General features: G+C 43.4%; 1 long non-coding RNA gene across 1 annotated transcript in view; it reads right to left on the reverse strand.

Moving 5' to 3' along the window:
• Positions 1-705: 705 nt before the first annotated feature.
• Positions 706-17079, reverse strand: part of LOC113894395 — a 76435-nt gene continuing 60061 nt past the window's right edge. Inside the window, exons 2-3 of the long non-coding RNA XR_003511566.1 lie at positions 4813-5003; positions 706-1561 (exon numbers count right to left, since the gene is read on the reverse strand). This is a non-coding gene — a long non-coding RNA (uncharacterized LOC113894395). The remainder of the gene's footprint in view (positions 1562-4812; positions 5004-17079) is intronic.

The following is a 17079-nucleotide window of genomic DNA, read 5'->3' on the forward strand; positions in this document are numbered from 1 at the left end:
TGTAACTGGACCTTAAACCAACCCTCTGTCTTTTCTTGTGAAGACTTCTCTTCTCTTCTTTCAGTCAATACTGGCAAACAAACCTTGATTTGTTTTTACCCCCATTCCTTGTTCTGTAAATCCCAGGAGAAGGAAACAGCAACCCACTCCACTATTTTTGCCTGGAGAACCCCCATGGACAGAGGAACCTGGCAGGCTACAGTCCATGGGGTCGCAAGAGCTGGACACGATTGAGCGACTAAGCACTTGTTCTGTAAATAAATCTAACTGCCTTGTTCCTGGCAGGGACCATGTCAGCACCATTCCAGACCCTGCTTCAGTGACATCAAGGCCCCTGGATCTTCAACATTTAATGCTTGGGTTCTACCTAAACCCATGCTCCTTGAGCTTCCTCAGTACCTTGCCAGGCCCCCTACAACACCTCTCTAACTGTATCTTTCCTCACTCCAACACGGCAATCTACCTGATCCCTTTCACCTCAGCCCAGAACAAGATCCCAGAAGTCTCAGGATGCCTGTTAGAAGGGATGCGATTGTTTGTAGAGAGATCCACTATGTTGGTTTCCCTGGTGGCTCAGAGGGTAAAGAATCTGCCTGCAATTATGGAGACCTGGGTGCAATCCCTGGGTTGGGAAGATCCTCTGGAGAAGGGAATGGCTGCCTTCTCCAGTATTCTTGCCTGGAAAATCCTATGGACAGAGGAGCCTGGCAGGCTACACTCCCTGTGGTCACAAAGAGTTGGACGCAACCGAGCGACTAACACTTTCACTTTCACACCACTATGTTATGGAAACCCTGCAGTTTGGACCCCATTCTTCTGCAAACCTCAACTCTTTGCACACAACAGCCCATCTCCCACATATTGCTGCTTAACTGGGTCTTTGGAGCAACAATCTGATCAGCTCAAAATTAGTTAGGATCTGCCTTCAATATAGGTTGATTATTTGACCATCAGTGGTCCTTTCTGCCTCCTAGAGCTTATAATAAATTGATGTTCTGCAGTAAGAGACAAGCCAGATGACCTCTGAATCTGCTTCCGTTAGCGACCAGTTTAAATTCCCTTTCTAGTGTGAAATCTAGAAAAGGGAAAAACACAGGCTAAGAATGAGACTTGCTGAAAATTAATGTTTGCAGATTTGATGCTATTTTTGTCACAGAATTAGCATATATTCTTCCCTGTCCAAATAGCTTTCTCCTTCCCCTCTCTGTCCTCTTCCAGAACTCCCAGCATTGGCTGGAATGTAGGACAGAATTTCCCACAACACAGACAGCACCCATCTGTCTCTAATTTCACAAAATGACAAACTAGAATGGCCCAAGAGCCAAAATTTCTACTTCATTCTTCTTTCTGATATACTAGTTAGGTCAGGGGATTTTTTTTTCCTTTAGTGCAAATCAAGCATTTAAGGCAGACTTGAAAAAGGAGAGAGCAGACCTGGAATACCTCATTGTAATACTGCTGATGAGAATTTACAAGAAGCTGGACCATTCAGATCCAGTTGCAATCAGCCCAGGAAGGAGTTCAGCATGTCTTCAGCATGGTGGAAACTGCTGCTCTTCTCCTGGAAAATATGAACACAAAGACCCCATCTGAAATCTAGAGCACCCCTCTAAACTGGAGCAGGTGTGTTAAAAATATCACCACAACACTGAGTCTTAGTATGGGATGACAGTCTCAGGAGCTGGAATTTGGGGTGGGAACTGACTTCTTTGAAACAATGATTTCTGGATTCTCATTTTGAGCTCTCTAAAACAATGGTGTGGCTTTTCATGCATTGATAATTCTAAAACATCATGAATGAGGACCGGGTAGCATTTTCAAAAGCTTCACCTTTGACTGTATTATTCCCTTGAAGGGATGACATCTGACAAAAGGAGGAGAATAAAACCCAGGGAATGGGTCCACGGAATGGATCACTCTCCTGAGAAGAACATGATATCGCCAAAGAGAGCAGTCCAGAAGGTATTTCATTTGAAATCAGAAATCCTGAGCTTTAATCCTGGGTTTTACTTGAAGTGGGCTAAGCCTTAGCTTCACTCACCTGCAAACTGGGAAGGGGGATGGGCAGAACATTCCTTTGAGTAGGTGGCATCACAGGTGCATCAGAAACACGAGATACAGCATTTGATAAAGAAGAACCCAGTGAAAAGTTAAGGACAGTCAGGGAGTTTGGGGTGGACATGCACTCAGTGCTATATTTAAAATGGATAACCAACAGTGATTTACCGTATAGCACAGAGAACTCTGCTCAATGCTCTGTGGAGGTCTGGAGGGAAGGGGAGTTTGGGGGAGAATCAGTTCAGTTCAGTTCAGTTCAGTCACTCAGTCATGTCCAGCTCTTTTCGACCCCATGGACGGCAGCATACCAGGCCTCCCTGTCCATCACCAACTCCTAGAGTTTACTCAAACTCATGTCCATTGAGTCGGGGATGCCATCCAACCATTTCATCCTCTGTCGTCCCCTTCTCTTCTCGCCTTCAATCTTTCCCAGCATCAGAGTCTTTACAAATGAGTCAGCTCTTCGCATCAGGTGGCCAAAGTATTGGAGTTTCAGCTTCAACATCAGTCCTTCCAATGAACACTCAGGACTGATCTCCTTTAGGATGGATCTCCTTGCAGTCCAAGGGACTCTCAAGAGTCTTCTCCAACATCACAGTTCAAAAGCATCAATTCTTCAGAGCTCAGCTTTCCTTATAGTCCAACTCTCACATCCATACATGACTACTGGAAAGACCATTGCTTTGACTAGATGGACCTTTGTCTCTGCTTTTTAATATGCTATCTAGATTGGTCATAACTTTCCTTCCAAGGAGCATGCGTCTTTTAATTTCATGACTGCAGTCACCATCTGCAGTGATTTTAGAGCCCAAAAAAATGAAGTCTGACACTGTTTCCACTATTTCCCCACTTATCTTCCATGAAATGATGGGATTTGATGCCATGATCTTAGTTTTCTGAATGTTGAGCTTTAAGTCAACTTTTTCACTCTCCACTTTCACTTTCATCAAGAGGCTTTTGAGTTCCTCTTCACTTTCTGCCATAAGGGTGGTGTCATCTGCATATCTGAGGTTATTGATATTTCTCCCGGCAATCTTGATTCCAGCTTGTGCTTCTTCCAGCCCAGCGTTTCTCATGATGTACTCTGCATAGAAGTTAAATAAACAGAGTGACAATATACAGCCTGACATACTCCTTTTCCTATTTGGAACCAGCCTGTTGTTCTATGTCCAGTTCTAACTGTTGCTTCCTGACCTGCATACAGGTTTCTCAAGAGGCAGGTCAGGTGGTCTGGTATTCCCATCTCTTTCAGAATTTTCCACACTTTGTTGTGATCCACACTGTCAAAGGCTTTGGCATAGTCAAAGAATCAGAAATAGATGTTTTGCTGGAACTCTCTTGCTTTTTCAATGATCCAATGGATGTTGGCAATTTGACCTCTGGTTCCCCTGCCTTTTCTAAATCCAACTTGAACATCTGGAAGTTCACGGTTCATGTATTGCTGAAGCCTGGCTTGGAGAATTTTGAGCATTACTTTGCTAGCATGTGAAATGAATGCAACTGTGGGGTAGTTTGAACACTCTTTGGCATTGCCTTTATTTGGGATTGGAATGAAAACTGACCTTTTCCAGTTCTGTGGCCACTGCTGAGTTTTCCAAATTTGCTGGCAAATTTGCAGCACTTTCACAGCATCATCTTTTAGGATTTGAAATAACTGGAATTACATCACCTCCACTAGCTTTGTTCATAGTGATGATTCCTAAGCCCCACTTGACTTCACATTCCAAGATGTCTGGCTCTAGGTGAGTGATCACACCATCATGGTTATCTGGGTCATAAAGATTTTTTTTGTACAGTTCTTCTGTGTATTCTTGCCACCTCTTCTTAATATCTTCTACTTCTGTTAGGTCCATACCATTTCTATCCTTTATAGAGCACATCTTTGCATGAAATGTTCCCGTGGTATCTCTAATTTTCTTGAAGTGATCTCTAGTCTTTCCCATCTATTGTTTTCCTCTATTTCTTTGCATTGATCGCTGAGGAAGGCTTTCTTTTCTCTCCTTGCTATTTTTTGGAACTCTGCATTCAAACAGGTATATCTTTACTTTTCTCCTTTGCTTTTCTCTTCTCTTCTTTTCACAGCTATTTGTAAGGCCTCCTCAGACAGCCATTTTGCTTTTTCACATTTCTTTTTCTTGGGGATGATCTTGATTCCTGTCTCCTGTACAATGTCACGAACCTCCATCCATAGTTCATCAGGCACTTTGTCTATCAGATCTAGTCCTTTAAATCTATTTCTCACTTCCACTGTATAATTGTAAGGGATTTGATTTAGGTCATACCTGAATGGTCTAGTGGTTTTCCCTACTTTCTTCAATTTCAGTCTGAATTTGGCAATAAGGAGTTCATGATCTGAGCCACAGTCAGCTCCCAGTCTTGTTTTTGCTGACTGTATAGAGCTTCTCCATCTTTGGCTGCAACGAATATAATCAATCTGATTTCGGTGTTGGCCATCTGGTGATGTCCATGTAGGGGAGAATGGACACCTGTATATGTATGACTGAGTCCCTTTGCTGTCCACCTGAAACTATTAAGACATTGTTAATCAGCTGTAAAAATATTTATTTCAAAAAAAGTTAAGGAAAGTTTCACTTGACTTTAGGTGTCCAACTCTGTAAATTTGGGCTTCCCAGGGTCACCCCCTGAGGTGGAGCCGAGCACAGGTGGCTTATTTGACATGTGATCCCAGGAAGCAGGAGAGAGGGGTTGGGGAGAAATAGAAAAGGAGGGAAAGCCAATGCAAAAGTTCATTACCGAGCTCACTGCTGTGAGCAACTGGGGTTCAGTTGCATCAGGATCGCTGATGCGAAAGAGTACAGATTGCCTCCCAGAAGGGCCCACCTGGAAGATGGCAGAGCAGTTTATCTGTCGTTCCAGTCTCATGAGCTGAAATTTGGTCCCAGAGGCACCTACTTTAGCAAGATCCTGCTGCAGCTGGAGGGCACCTGGGCAAGGTGAGGAAAAACCCAGGTTGAGAGCTCAAAGTGGGATTTCAGACCCTCCCACCCCCAGTGATATGCACTCTGTGGAACCAGTTTCCCTGCTGAAGCTAAAATCAGTGAGATCTGAGGGGCTTCACTGGGTGCACCGGAGGGCTTCCTACACCAACCTGGGGCTCTCTTACAGCATCTGTTACTCATTCGATCCTCAGAAGTGGTAAACCACACCCGAACATCACTTCCCTTATGAGAAGCCATAATGCCTGGATGACCTTGAAGAATCATGCCCCTCACGAGTAGTGCATTGCACACATTACAGCTGGTGTTCAGAGCACTCTCCCTGCTGGTTCTTCCCCACCTTCTGTGCTATCTGAGCTCAGCCTGACAATTATGTGTTCCAGAAAGCTTTCCTGGATCCCTAGGGGAGGTCAGTTGTCCAAGCTATGTGCATCCAGGGAACACTGGATGGCCTGTTTGTGCTGTTGATCACATTTTACATACACAAACACATGTATACCCATTCAGTGCATCAGTGCTATGAGGTCAAGAAACTTGCTCTTACAGATTCATAAATACAGAGAACAAATGGTTTTCTTTGTTGCTGTTTAGTTACTAAATCATGTCCAACTCTTGTGACCCCATGCATGGACTATAGCCCGGTAGGCTCCTCTATCCATGGGATTTCCCAGGCAAGAACACTGGAGTGGGTTGCCATTTCCTCCTCCAGGGAATCTTACCAACCCAGAGATTAAGCCCACGCCTCCTGCATTGGCAGGTGGATTCTTTATGACTGAGCCACCAGGGAAGCCCAAACTAGTGGTTACCAGTGGGGAAAGGGAAGAGGGGTAGGGACAATCTAGGGGGAGGGGAATAAGAAGCACAAGCTCTCAGGTATAATATAAGCTACAAAGATATATTGTACAACACGGGAATGATAGCCAGTATTTTATAACTACAAAAGGATTCTAAACTTTAAAAATTGTGAATAACCATATTATACATCTGTACAATATATACAATATCTTTACAGTATGTACAATACTGTACAACATAATATTGTACAGTAACTATACTTTAATAAAGAAAAAATAAAACTTAAAAAGAGAAACTGGCTCTTACCCTAACAGATACAGTTCCCAAACCTAGCACAGTGCTAGGCACAAAAGCTAATGAATGGATCTTGATAAACAGACTAATGAGCAAATGAAGGAAGAAGCAAATGGATGAAGAAGGCAAAAGCATCTGTCGTCACTCAAATCTACCCAAAAGTCTACTTTGCTCAAGAGGTCCTACTTCCTCCTCCCTGTTGTGTTGCCTTCAGAGTGATTGCTCCAGAGCTTTCTCTCCAGGATCTCTTTCCTGGGCATTTCTGTGAAGGAAAAGTGCCAGTCAAGTGCTACAGAGTTGTGCTCGGGTTTTCCAACCTCTGCATCTCTACTGGCCAAACCCCAAGGGTCATTTTGTTTGCGCGTTTTGTGGGGAACACACCCAGTGAGCTTCCCTGTTAGTTTAATCCTGGCCTTTTGCTTTCCTCCCTTAGCTTCTCGTAATCACCCTTTCTTGCTCTAAAGGCAGAGATGGTCTCCGTTACTGTCACACTGCCCATGACCTCTTTGCCTTTCTCTCCTCTCACCCTCATCACTCTAAGAGGAAGTGGACCCTGCCCAGAGCAGAAACCACAAGAGGCCAGTGGAAACCCTTTGTCAACAAGCTGTGTTCTTCCCACCCTCAGAACCCAAAAAAAGCATCATCTGGGGTAGAGTCAGGGTCACAGCCCCTCTAACTCAACCCCTAGATGACCTGTTGATAGCAAGAAGAGGACAGAACATCCCAGGCGTCAGGAAATCACCTCGGAAGTGCAGGGAGGGAGAGCAGTGCAGGATCAAAGCACAGAAGTGGGCAGAAGATAACCACAGGAGGCCCCAGAGCAGGTTATGAAGGGCACCAAGTCTGCCCCAGGGCGGTCTGCACAGGTCAGTGGACCTGAGATCAGGTGCACAACTGGGTTCCGGGGCAGCAGCGTAAGCCCCAGTCCTGACGTCACAGATACATGGCAAAAGGGTCTATTGCCCTAAGAGTTCACCACACTATGCTGTTTCTTGTCTTCTTGGTTCCTGCCATCTTTTCTGCTGGGAAGTCTCCACCCCACTGTCTACTTTGCTCATCTCACCTTGTCCCCATGCTTGGCTAAATTTACTTCTTTGCCCCTCTTCAAGGAAGCCCTCCCTGAATCCCACAGACTATGCTCCCTACCTGTGCACCCAGCACATCACTTGCCTCCCCTCTACCCTGCCAGGACCCAGGGGAAGGAGCCATCTGATTTATCTTTATATTCCCAAGGTCAAAGGCAGTGTCTTGTCTAAAGTAGGCCCCTCAATAAACACGTAATTTTCAATTAATTGAATGAATGAATGCATTGACAAAAATTGTTTGGGACCAGATCTTCAAGAAGAGGCAGAAGCTATTTATCAGAACAGGCACAAAACCAGAGCTAGACCATTGATAAATATGAGACTGAGTCCCAGAGTCCTAAGCAATTGCTCCTTAAAGTGCTGCTACTGGAAGTCGTTTGTTCTTAGGCTTTGAGATGAAATTTTTATAGATGAAAGTTCCACAGCCTCAACGCTGGGTGGCAGAGACAGAAGTCAGACAGGCTGACAGTGTTTGCAGTGGGCTGATACTTTCATTCCCCTGGCTTGGCAAGGGTTGGGGGAAATTTGTAAGGGCCAGATGGATGGGAAGAAAGTGAAGCGGTATTTGTTATTGAGGTAGAATCAGTTCAAACATCACTGACCTGATGAATTCTCTCCAGCACAATTTATTTTCCTTCCTCGCTCAGTGTGTTCCAGGCCCCTTGGCCTTTTCTCAGCTTCTTGAATATGCCAAGTTTTTTCCTGCCTCAGGGCCTTCGGACATGCTATTTTCTCTGCCCTGAGTATTCTTCTACCCATGCTTTGAAAGATAAATTCCTTCTTCTCTGTAAGTTGGGGCTTAAATGTTAATCTTCAGTGAAGCTCTTCTTGTCTACTTTATTACCAGTAGGTGCTCTCATCACAGCCTGTCTGTCTGTCTGGCCTACAAAAACCCAAGTACCACAGACTGGGTGACTTGTGACTAACAAAATTTATTTCTCACATTTCTGGAGGATGGGAAGTCCAAGATCAAGATGCCAGCTTTGGCAGCTGATGAAAACCCACTCACTGGTTCACAGATGATTGTCTGCTGGCTGTGTCCTCACTTGTTGAGAGTGAGCTCACCAGGGTCTCTTTCATAAGGGCCTTCATCCCATTTGTGAGTGCTCTGCCCTCATGGCCTAATCACCTCCCAAGGCTCCATCTCCAGATACCATTCCATTGGTGACCAGGTTTCAACACGTGAGTTTGGTGGGAGTGGAAGGACGGGGCATACCAACATTCAGTCCATGGCAGAATTTGTTCATTTCTATCTATTCTTCCTTTTTGCTTTCATCATAATATTTATACAATTTTCAATTTCTTCATTTATTTTCTCTTCACTAATGGTATCAGGGAGATGAATTTTCATAATGGAACATAATTTTCTGAGGACAGAGGCCTCTCCTAACATTTGTTTAGTTGGTCAGTCGTGATCAACTCTTTTGTAGCTCTCCAGGCTCCTCTGTTCATCATATTCTCCAGTCAAGAATACTGGAGTGGATTGCCATTTCCTTCTCCAGAGGATCTTCCCAGCCCAGGGATCAAATCCACGTCTTTTGCATTAGCAGAGGAGTTCTTTACCACTGAGCCACCATGTTTCTTGTTTTATCTTTAACACTTAATCTGTCACCTGGTACCTAGTAAGAGGTCACTGTTGTCAGTCCCGTGGATGCTGAGTTCGTTGTTATTGTCAAGGGAATTTCTTCAGTATATATAAAACTAAATTGATTCAAATTATGAGCTTAGGTATGAGCTTCTTTATTTTTCCATATATTTTGAGCATTGTTATCAGAAAGCATTTCTGAATCTTGCAGAACCATGTCAGCATTCAGTAATGTATATTAAAAGATGCTGTGTATGTCTGAGTTAGCCTTGTGAATAAATCCCTCCTAATAAAAGAAAATGAGCTTTTATGATTAAGGGGTTTAGAAATAATCAAGAGAGGGTTAAAAATAAAACAAGCGGAGGCAGAACAGACCAAAGAATAGCTACTGGCAAGCCTTTCAAAATGATGTCCCAGATTATAATTTCATAAGAAAAAAATAAAATAATTGCTTGCCAAGCCATATAAAAAGATGAATTCTGGGAAAACTTAAAAACTAAACATTGATAGGCTTATAGAGTCTAGCTCCTCTCAATAACAGAACTTTCCCAGAACCCATTTTCCCTGGTCATTCTGAGTGTTCTCTCCTGAGTCTGATTTTCCACCACCCTGGTGACCTGGTAGCATCAGTTGTCTGGTCTTCATTACCCAAACCAGGCCTGCTAAGTTTAAAAAAAAAAGTTTCCCTAAGGAAGCACAAAATGAATTCTTCTAGCTTACAAATACTCAGCGGAGTCCCTGCTCAGAACCAGGCAATTTAAGCCTCAGCCTGTTTGTGGTTTGTTTTGTTTCATGTTTGTCTCATCACAGCAGTCAGATCATGTCCCAACTCCTTTCAACTAGATTTCAAAACTAATGAGTTAGAAACAAAATGTTCCTTCCTACATAAAATGCTAGCAGCTTTGCCTTCATCTCCAGAAAGCTTAAAAATGAACATCACTTTCAAAGTCAAAGAACAAACCTTCCTACTCGTCCCTGTATTCAGCCCCCTCCCCGACCCCCACTCAACCTGCAAGGTTGATTCCAGTCCCTGCCATCCAGAAGTCCGCTTCTGCTCCAGCCCACAATGATGATCATTCTGGACTCTCTCAGTTGAGCCCATGAGGCTCAATTTCTTACTGTTCTCTAACTGTATGAAGAAAAGGAGGAAAAAAGTAGGAGGTAGTGGGGAAAGCTGGAGAGAAGATGCAGTAAATCATGCCAAGGACTATATTTTGCATATTTCATTGGCAATCTCATTTAATCCTCACCATGAGCCTCAAGTAAGAATGATTCTTCATCTTTTTCCAGATGAGAAAACTGAGGTTCATGAGAGGCTAAGAAACTTGCCCCGCAGCTCAGAGGCAGGAGAACAGAAAGTTGGGATTTGAATCCAGGTTTCTGACTACACAACCCATGCTGTTTCCCTTACATTATGGGATCAGTTGTAGCTTCTTTTCTGCTTCATGTCCAAGCACAGCTCACACAAAGAATGAGACCAGGAAGAGGAATGATATGAAAACCAGGGCATGTTTCAAGAATAAACATATCAGGAATCTAGTAGATGTAAAGAAGAGCATTCAGAGCTCTGGGGAAGGGAAAGAGAGGTGTCCATCATGGCAGGAGAAAGAGCTATTTAAACAGCACTGGGCACATGATAGAGATGCTCCTGGCAGGAAAGGCAATGTGGAGGTGTGATGTCCATAACAAAGAAGATAATGAAGCCTCTGCAGATACTCTATTGATCAAGCCGCATCTGCAGTGTTTACTGCAGTTTTAGTCACCAGGGGATGTGTGCCATCAAATTTGCAAGAAGAACATGAAGATATTCAGTCAGAAAAAGAGAACCCTTTAAGGACTCATGCTTAAATCTTCAAATACTTAAAGGACTATCTTTTGTAAACTAGATACTTGATAAATTTCTGTGCAACTCTAGAAAACAAAGCCAAAACTAAAGAAATGATGCTATAGGAAAGCTCATTTCTGCTTTTGCTGTATGGGAAAGAACTTTGATGGTTCAAATCATTCAAAAATTGGACAAATTACCTTCTGGATATTGGCAATTCCCATTGCTAATAGGTTCTCACAGCCTGGAAGACCACTTATCAAATATATGGTAAAGGAGACTTATGCATTGGAGACAGAAATGGCAACCCACTCCAGTACTCTTGCCTGGAGAATCCCAGGGATGGGGGAGCCTGGCGGGCTGCTATGTCTATGGGGGAGCCTGGTGGACTCTATGTCTATGGAGTCGCACAGAGTTGGACATGACTGAAGTGACTTAGCAGCAGCAGCAGCAAAGCCTTCCAAGATCCCATTCAACTCTGATCCTGTGACTCAAACACCATGTTATAGTTTTCTCTCATGGCAAGGAAATCTGTATCGGTTTTCTATTTTCCATAGCAAATTACCACAAGATTAGTTGGTTAAAATGGCCTGTGATGACTCAATTGGCAAAGAATCTCCTGCAATACAGGAGATACAGGTCTGATCCCTGTATCAAGAAGATCCCCTGGAGAAGAGAATGGCTACCCACTCCAGTATTCTCGCCTGGGTAATCTCATGGACAGAAGAGCCTGGTGGGCTACAGTCCATGGGGTCACAAATAGATGGGCACAATTCGTGGCTTAAAACAATACAAATGTATTATCTTAGCATTCTGTAGATTAGAACTCTGACATGGGTCTCACATGGCTAAAATCAAGGTTTCAGGAGGACTGCCTTCTTTTGTAGGCTCCTCTTCAGCTCTAGCAGAGAAACTATCTCCTTGTATTTTCCAGTCTCTTAGCTCATGGTCCCCTTCCTCTGTCTCCAAAGCCAAAATGGCAGGCCAAGTCTCTCTCACATCACAATCACTCCAACCTCCTCATCTGCCTCTCCTCCATCTTTAAGGACCTTTGTGATCACATTGGACCCACCCAGATAAACCAGAATAGTGTCTATACGTTCTTGATCAGTAGTCTTCATTCAATTTGTAACCAACCTTAATTCCCTTTTTCCATGTAACATAACATATTCAGAGGTCCCAGGGATTAGTACACGGATGACTTGGAGTAGAGAGCGTTATCTTAACTACTCCAACGAGGTTCTGACAAATACCATCAGTACATCCCACAAGTTCACATTGACGTGTGACTCTTTGCCTTCTCTAAAGATCACAGCAGAGAGGATAAGGATTTGGAAAGAGTACATCAGGCCTCCAAGGGTTACTTGAGACTCAGTCTCTACTTGACTCAAGACAACCAAATACAATGGCAGAAAACATTTTTCAGCTGGGTAGATTTGACCGAGCTCCAATACTTTGGTCACCTGATGAGAAGAGCAGACTCATCGGAAAAGACCCTGATGCAGGAAAGATGGAAGGCAGGGGGAGAAGGGGATGACACAGGATATGATGGTTGGATGACATCACTGACTCCATGGACTTGAGTTTGAGCAAACTCCAGGAGATGGTGACAGACAGGGAAGCCTGGCGTGCTGCAATCCATGGAGTCGCAGAGTCGGACACGACTGAGCAACCGAACAACAGGTTTGACCTATATTCTTCACCCTTTCCCACAGCCTACACCAAGCTTCAGAAGTCTTCTCCAGCCTGTGCCCCAGGGCTGCTGCTGCTGCTGCTAAGTCACTTCAGTCGCGTCCGACTCTGTGCAACCCCATAGACGGCAGCCCACCAGGCTCCCCCGTCCCTGGGATTCTCCAGGCAAGAACACTGGAGTGGGTTACCATTTCCTTCTCCAATGCATGAAAGTGAAAAGTGAAAGTGAAGTCGCTCAGTCATGTCGGACTCTTCGCGACCCCATGGACTGCAGCCCACCAGGCTCCTCTGCCCATGGGATTTTCCAGGCAAGAGTACTGGAGTGGGTTGCCGTTGCCTTCTCCCATGCCCCAGGGAGGCACTAGCAATGACCAGAGCTGGCAAGTGATGGAAAAGCCCATTTTCCATCTCCTTAGGAAAGGCTCTCTGTCCCACATATTAGGGTTTAGGGTTGTTGCTCTTATTGCTTTAGTAATCACTATGTACAAGGCAATGAACTAGAAATCTTGAATTCGTAAATAGAATGTACACTTCATAATCTCAGCTGCCTGTAGGCTACAGTATACTTGCACTTACTGCTGTTTTGTTTCTTCTGAACAGAATTCCTGATCTCATGTCACTCTTACCAGTATATACCCAGAGTCTTTCATTATTTCCACTGTTTCCCCATCTATTTGCCATGAAGTGATGGGGTCAGATGCCATGATCTTAGTTTTCTGAATGCTGAGTTTTAAGCCAACTTTTTCATTCTCCTCTTTCACTTTTATCAAAAGGTTCTTTCATTCTTCTTCGTTTTCTGCCATAAGGGTGGTGTCATCTGCATATCTGAAGTTATTGATATTTCTCCCGGCAATCTTGATTCCAGTTTGAGCTTCATCCAGTCCAGCATTTTTCATGATGTACTCTACATATAAATTAAATAAGCAGGGGACAATATACAGCCTTGACATACTCCTTTCCCAATTTGGAACCAGCCTGTTGTTCCGTGTCCAGTTATAACAGTTGCTTCTTGACCTGCATATAGATTTCTTAGGAGGCAGGTTAGGTGGTCTGGTATTCCCATCTCTTTAAGAATTTTCCACAGTTTGTTGTGATCCATTCAGTCAAAGGCTTCAGTGTAGTCAATAAAGCAGAAGTAGATGTTTTTCTGGAACTCTCTTGCTTTTTTGATGATCCAATTGATGTTGGCAATTTGATCTCTGGTTCCTCCAAAATCACTGCAGATCATGACTGCAGCCATGAAATTAAAAGACGCTTTCTCCTTGGAAGAAAAGTTATGACCAACATAGACAGCATATTAAAAAGCAGAGACATTACTTTGCCAACAAAGGTCTGTCTAGTCAAAGCAATGGTTTTTCCAGCAGTCAGGTATGAATATGAGAATTGGACTGAACTAAACTGAACTGAACCTGGAGTTTTATCATTATACTACTTTATTATTTTTTTTTGAAAGCAATTCTTTTTTTGTTATTTTTTTTTAAACTTTACATAATTGTATTAGTTTTGCCAATATCAAAATGAATCCACCACAGGTATACATGTGTTCCCCATCCTGAACCCTCCTCCCTCCTCCCTCCCCATACCATCCCTCTGGGTCGTCCCAGTGCACTAGCCCCAAGCATCCAGTATCGTGCATCGAACCTGGACTGGCAACTCGTTTCATACATGATATTTTACATGTTTAGAATCTCCATCATTTGAGTCACAATGGAAGTCCTGAATTGTTATTGCTTTTTCCTAGGCATGTTTATTGTGGGGTGTTTTTCTAAGAGTTCTTTTGGTCACCCCAAATAATCTATCAATTGGGATTCTTATCATTGCAGTTGATAGAAAACTCTGTTTCAACTAGTTGAAGAAAAAGAGGGGGATTTTTTGGCTAACATCCTGAAAAATCCAGAGGTAAATCTGGCTTTGATCCTTTCCAGAGCCTCAAATGATGCTGTTGGACCATTTCACCCCCATCATTATTTCCCCTCTGTTTCCAGACTTTATTCTCCTGAATGCTCTTACGTTGCAGGGACAAGATCACTCTCAGCAGATCTTCTCTCTGGACTTCTCTCTCTTCTTCCCAGAAACTCTAGTAGAAAAGAAAATGTTTCTTCTCTGTATCTCCCTCCAAAAGTTCCGGACTGAATTTAATTTTAGTGGCTTATCATTGTCCTAGTCCAGGTCATGCGCTCACCTGTGAATCAATGACTATAACAAGAGAAATGCAAACCTCTGATCAGCCAGGCCTCAACACCTGCCAACTCCTGCAGCAGGGTTTACCTTCAGTGCCATTTGAGCCACGTGAAATGAAAGGAAGGGAGAAATGGATTCCCCACGGAAAACTGGGATTCTGTTACCAGGAGGAAAAACGGATGCCTAGTAGGCAGGAAATATCCTGCCTACTGTTACCCTATACTTGGGTAACACTCAAGTCAGATTATATTAGCTGCTTTCTGGTTCAATATTAGCCAAGATCAGAATAGGGGAAAGAGTGTCATCATTTGAATAGAGGAGTGTTCAAAGCTTCAAACACAGTCCAAGGAAGTTGGACTTAGAGAGGACACAACAGCATAGGGGCCATGGGCAATTTGCAAGACATTTTAGGATGAAAGTCCAGAAGATATTCAATAGCCACTGATTAGGAAGCATGCACAAGCCTCACTCATTTTGCCTAAATCAGAAATAGCTTCTAAATTTTAAAAATAGAAAATAAAATAGGAAGACAAAAGAATCTGGGATGAGGCAACCAGGCTTTGAGTCCGACCACTTACCAGTGGTATAGTCTTGAGCATGTCACTAACCTCTGAAAGCCTCAGGTCAACCTTCTGTAAAAGGGGATTGATAATAATTCCTACCTCATAGAGAATCACATGTGATCATATGTTGAAGGATCCTTTCTTAAGTTGCTAGAACAAATCCTCCCATCCACATGGCTGCTGCAATGAGACTGCTGCTCCTCTCTTCTGTTTACCATCCCTTTGAACCTGGGCTGACTCTAGGAAGTGCTTTTACCAGTAGAATGACACAGAGTGATGTGTGGTTTCCAAGCTTAGCCTATAAGAGGCCTTGTAGCATCCATATGGGCACTTCTGGAAAATCCCTTGGAAGCCAGCCACCATGCCATAAAGAAGCTCAGGCTAGACTACAGAATAAGGAGAAGCCACTTAGAGAAAAACTCTGGACAGAGGGAAGCCATCTTGAATGTTCCAAGCCCAGTTGAGCTCCCAGCTCAATGCAGCTGTACAAATGTCCTCAGCTGCACCATCTGGAGAAGAACAACCCAGCTGAGCCCAATCAACCCACAGAATCATGAGAAATAATAAAACATTGCTGTTTTAACCCACTAAGTTTCAAGGAACAACAACCACCACCCCCCACTACATATGAACAAGTTCCATTCTGAAAGTGCGTTCGTAAGTCCAATTTGTTTGTAAGTCCAACCAATTTAGCCTAGTCATCCAACTAACATAGTTAGCTGTATAGTACTGTACTATAATAGGTTTGTAATATTTTTCATGTAAATAATACATAAAAAACAAACACAAAAAATAAAGAAAATATTTTAAATATTACAGTACAGTACCTTAAAAAGTACAGTAGTACAGTACAACAGCTGGCATACAGGGGCTGGCCTTGATGAACAGGCAAGAAGAGTTACTGACTGGAGGAGGGAGAGGAGGTGGGAGACGGTAGAGCTGAAGGATCTTCAGCAGTAGGTGATGGAGGGCGGGCTGCAGTTTCACTCACACCTGACACTGATGGAACACACGTCCACATCTTTGAACGTTCACAACTTGAAGGTTCATATGTAGGGGACTGACTGTTTACCACACAGAACTGGTACCTAAAACAAAGTGTTTCTGCAGTCCTTGCTGTCTTTTCCTCAAGAGGAATGTAATTTGCACTTCAGGCAGAAAATGCCTCCTTTGTGGCACTGCCTCCTGTTTCACAGGACTTTCAGCATCACTGGCCCTTACCTTGTACATCTCAGGGGCGCTCTCCAATCACTGAGAGAATCAAAGACATTGTCCCCTAGGCCCGAACACCCTCCCTCACTATGAATCAAATCCAAGAGGAACACTTACTTCTGAGACAGTGAGGACTTCAGAGGTCAGCCTCACTAATCGCAAGGCAGGATCTCCATTCTTTTTGTGTGTCCTCATCCTCATTACGAGTTGAAATATCTTCCCTGGCATTTCACACTGCCTTCATTAGGCCATACCAAAAGGGAGTTTACAAGGCCTATAAAATTATATGATACCAGTTGATGTAAGTAATGCAAGCAGATGTGATAAAGCTGCATACTCTGGCCTTGAAGGGGTCCAAAGAAAACTGTTGTCTGCCACCAAGTGCAGTTAAAGTAGGAATCATCAGCATTCTTTCTCTTATTTGTCCTATTTATGTAGCACTTTAGGGATCTGGAGAAAAGAAGTAAATGAACATTATTCTTGGCTGCATGATCATCCTTGTCTTTTTCTCTTGATGGTTCTCTGTAGTGGAAAACTCCTAATAACACATTGACAACACAAGGCAGGGTACTGTAGAGATGAAACTTCTCTTAAATAAATATCACTTTCTAGGAGGCAGAAGAGTTCAGAAGTGACCTTCTGAAAAAGAGTTGCCATTAGCCATCAATATCTGTTCTTTGTAAACACCAGAGTGGATCAAACCTTTATCTTTTCGTTTCACCACAATTGGATTCCAGAGCTTATATTTTCTTTCCCAGAGAGCTTCCAATTCTCAAGGCCAACTTCAAAGGCAAGATTCCATTCAGTCTGAAGTGTCAATACTCCTGTCTTG

This window comes from Bos indicus x Bos taurus, chromosome 6 (genome assembly GCF_003369695.1).
Source record: "Bos indicus x Bos taurus breed Angus x Brahman F1 hybrid chromosome 6, Bos_hybrid_MaternalHap_v2.0, whole genome shotgun sequence".
Lineage (NCBI taxonomy): Eukaryota > Metazoa > Chordata > Mammalia > Artiodactyla > Bovidae > Bos > Bos indicus x Bos taurus.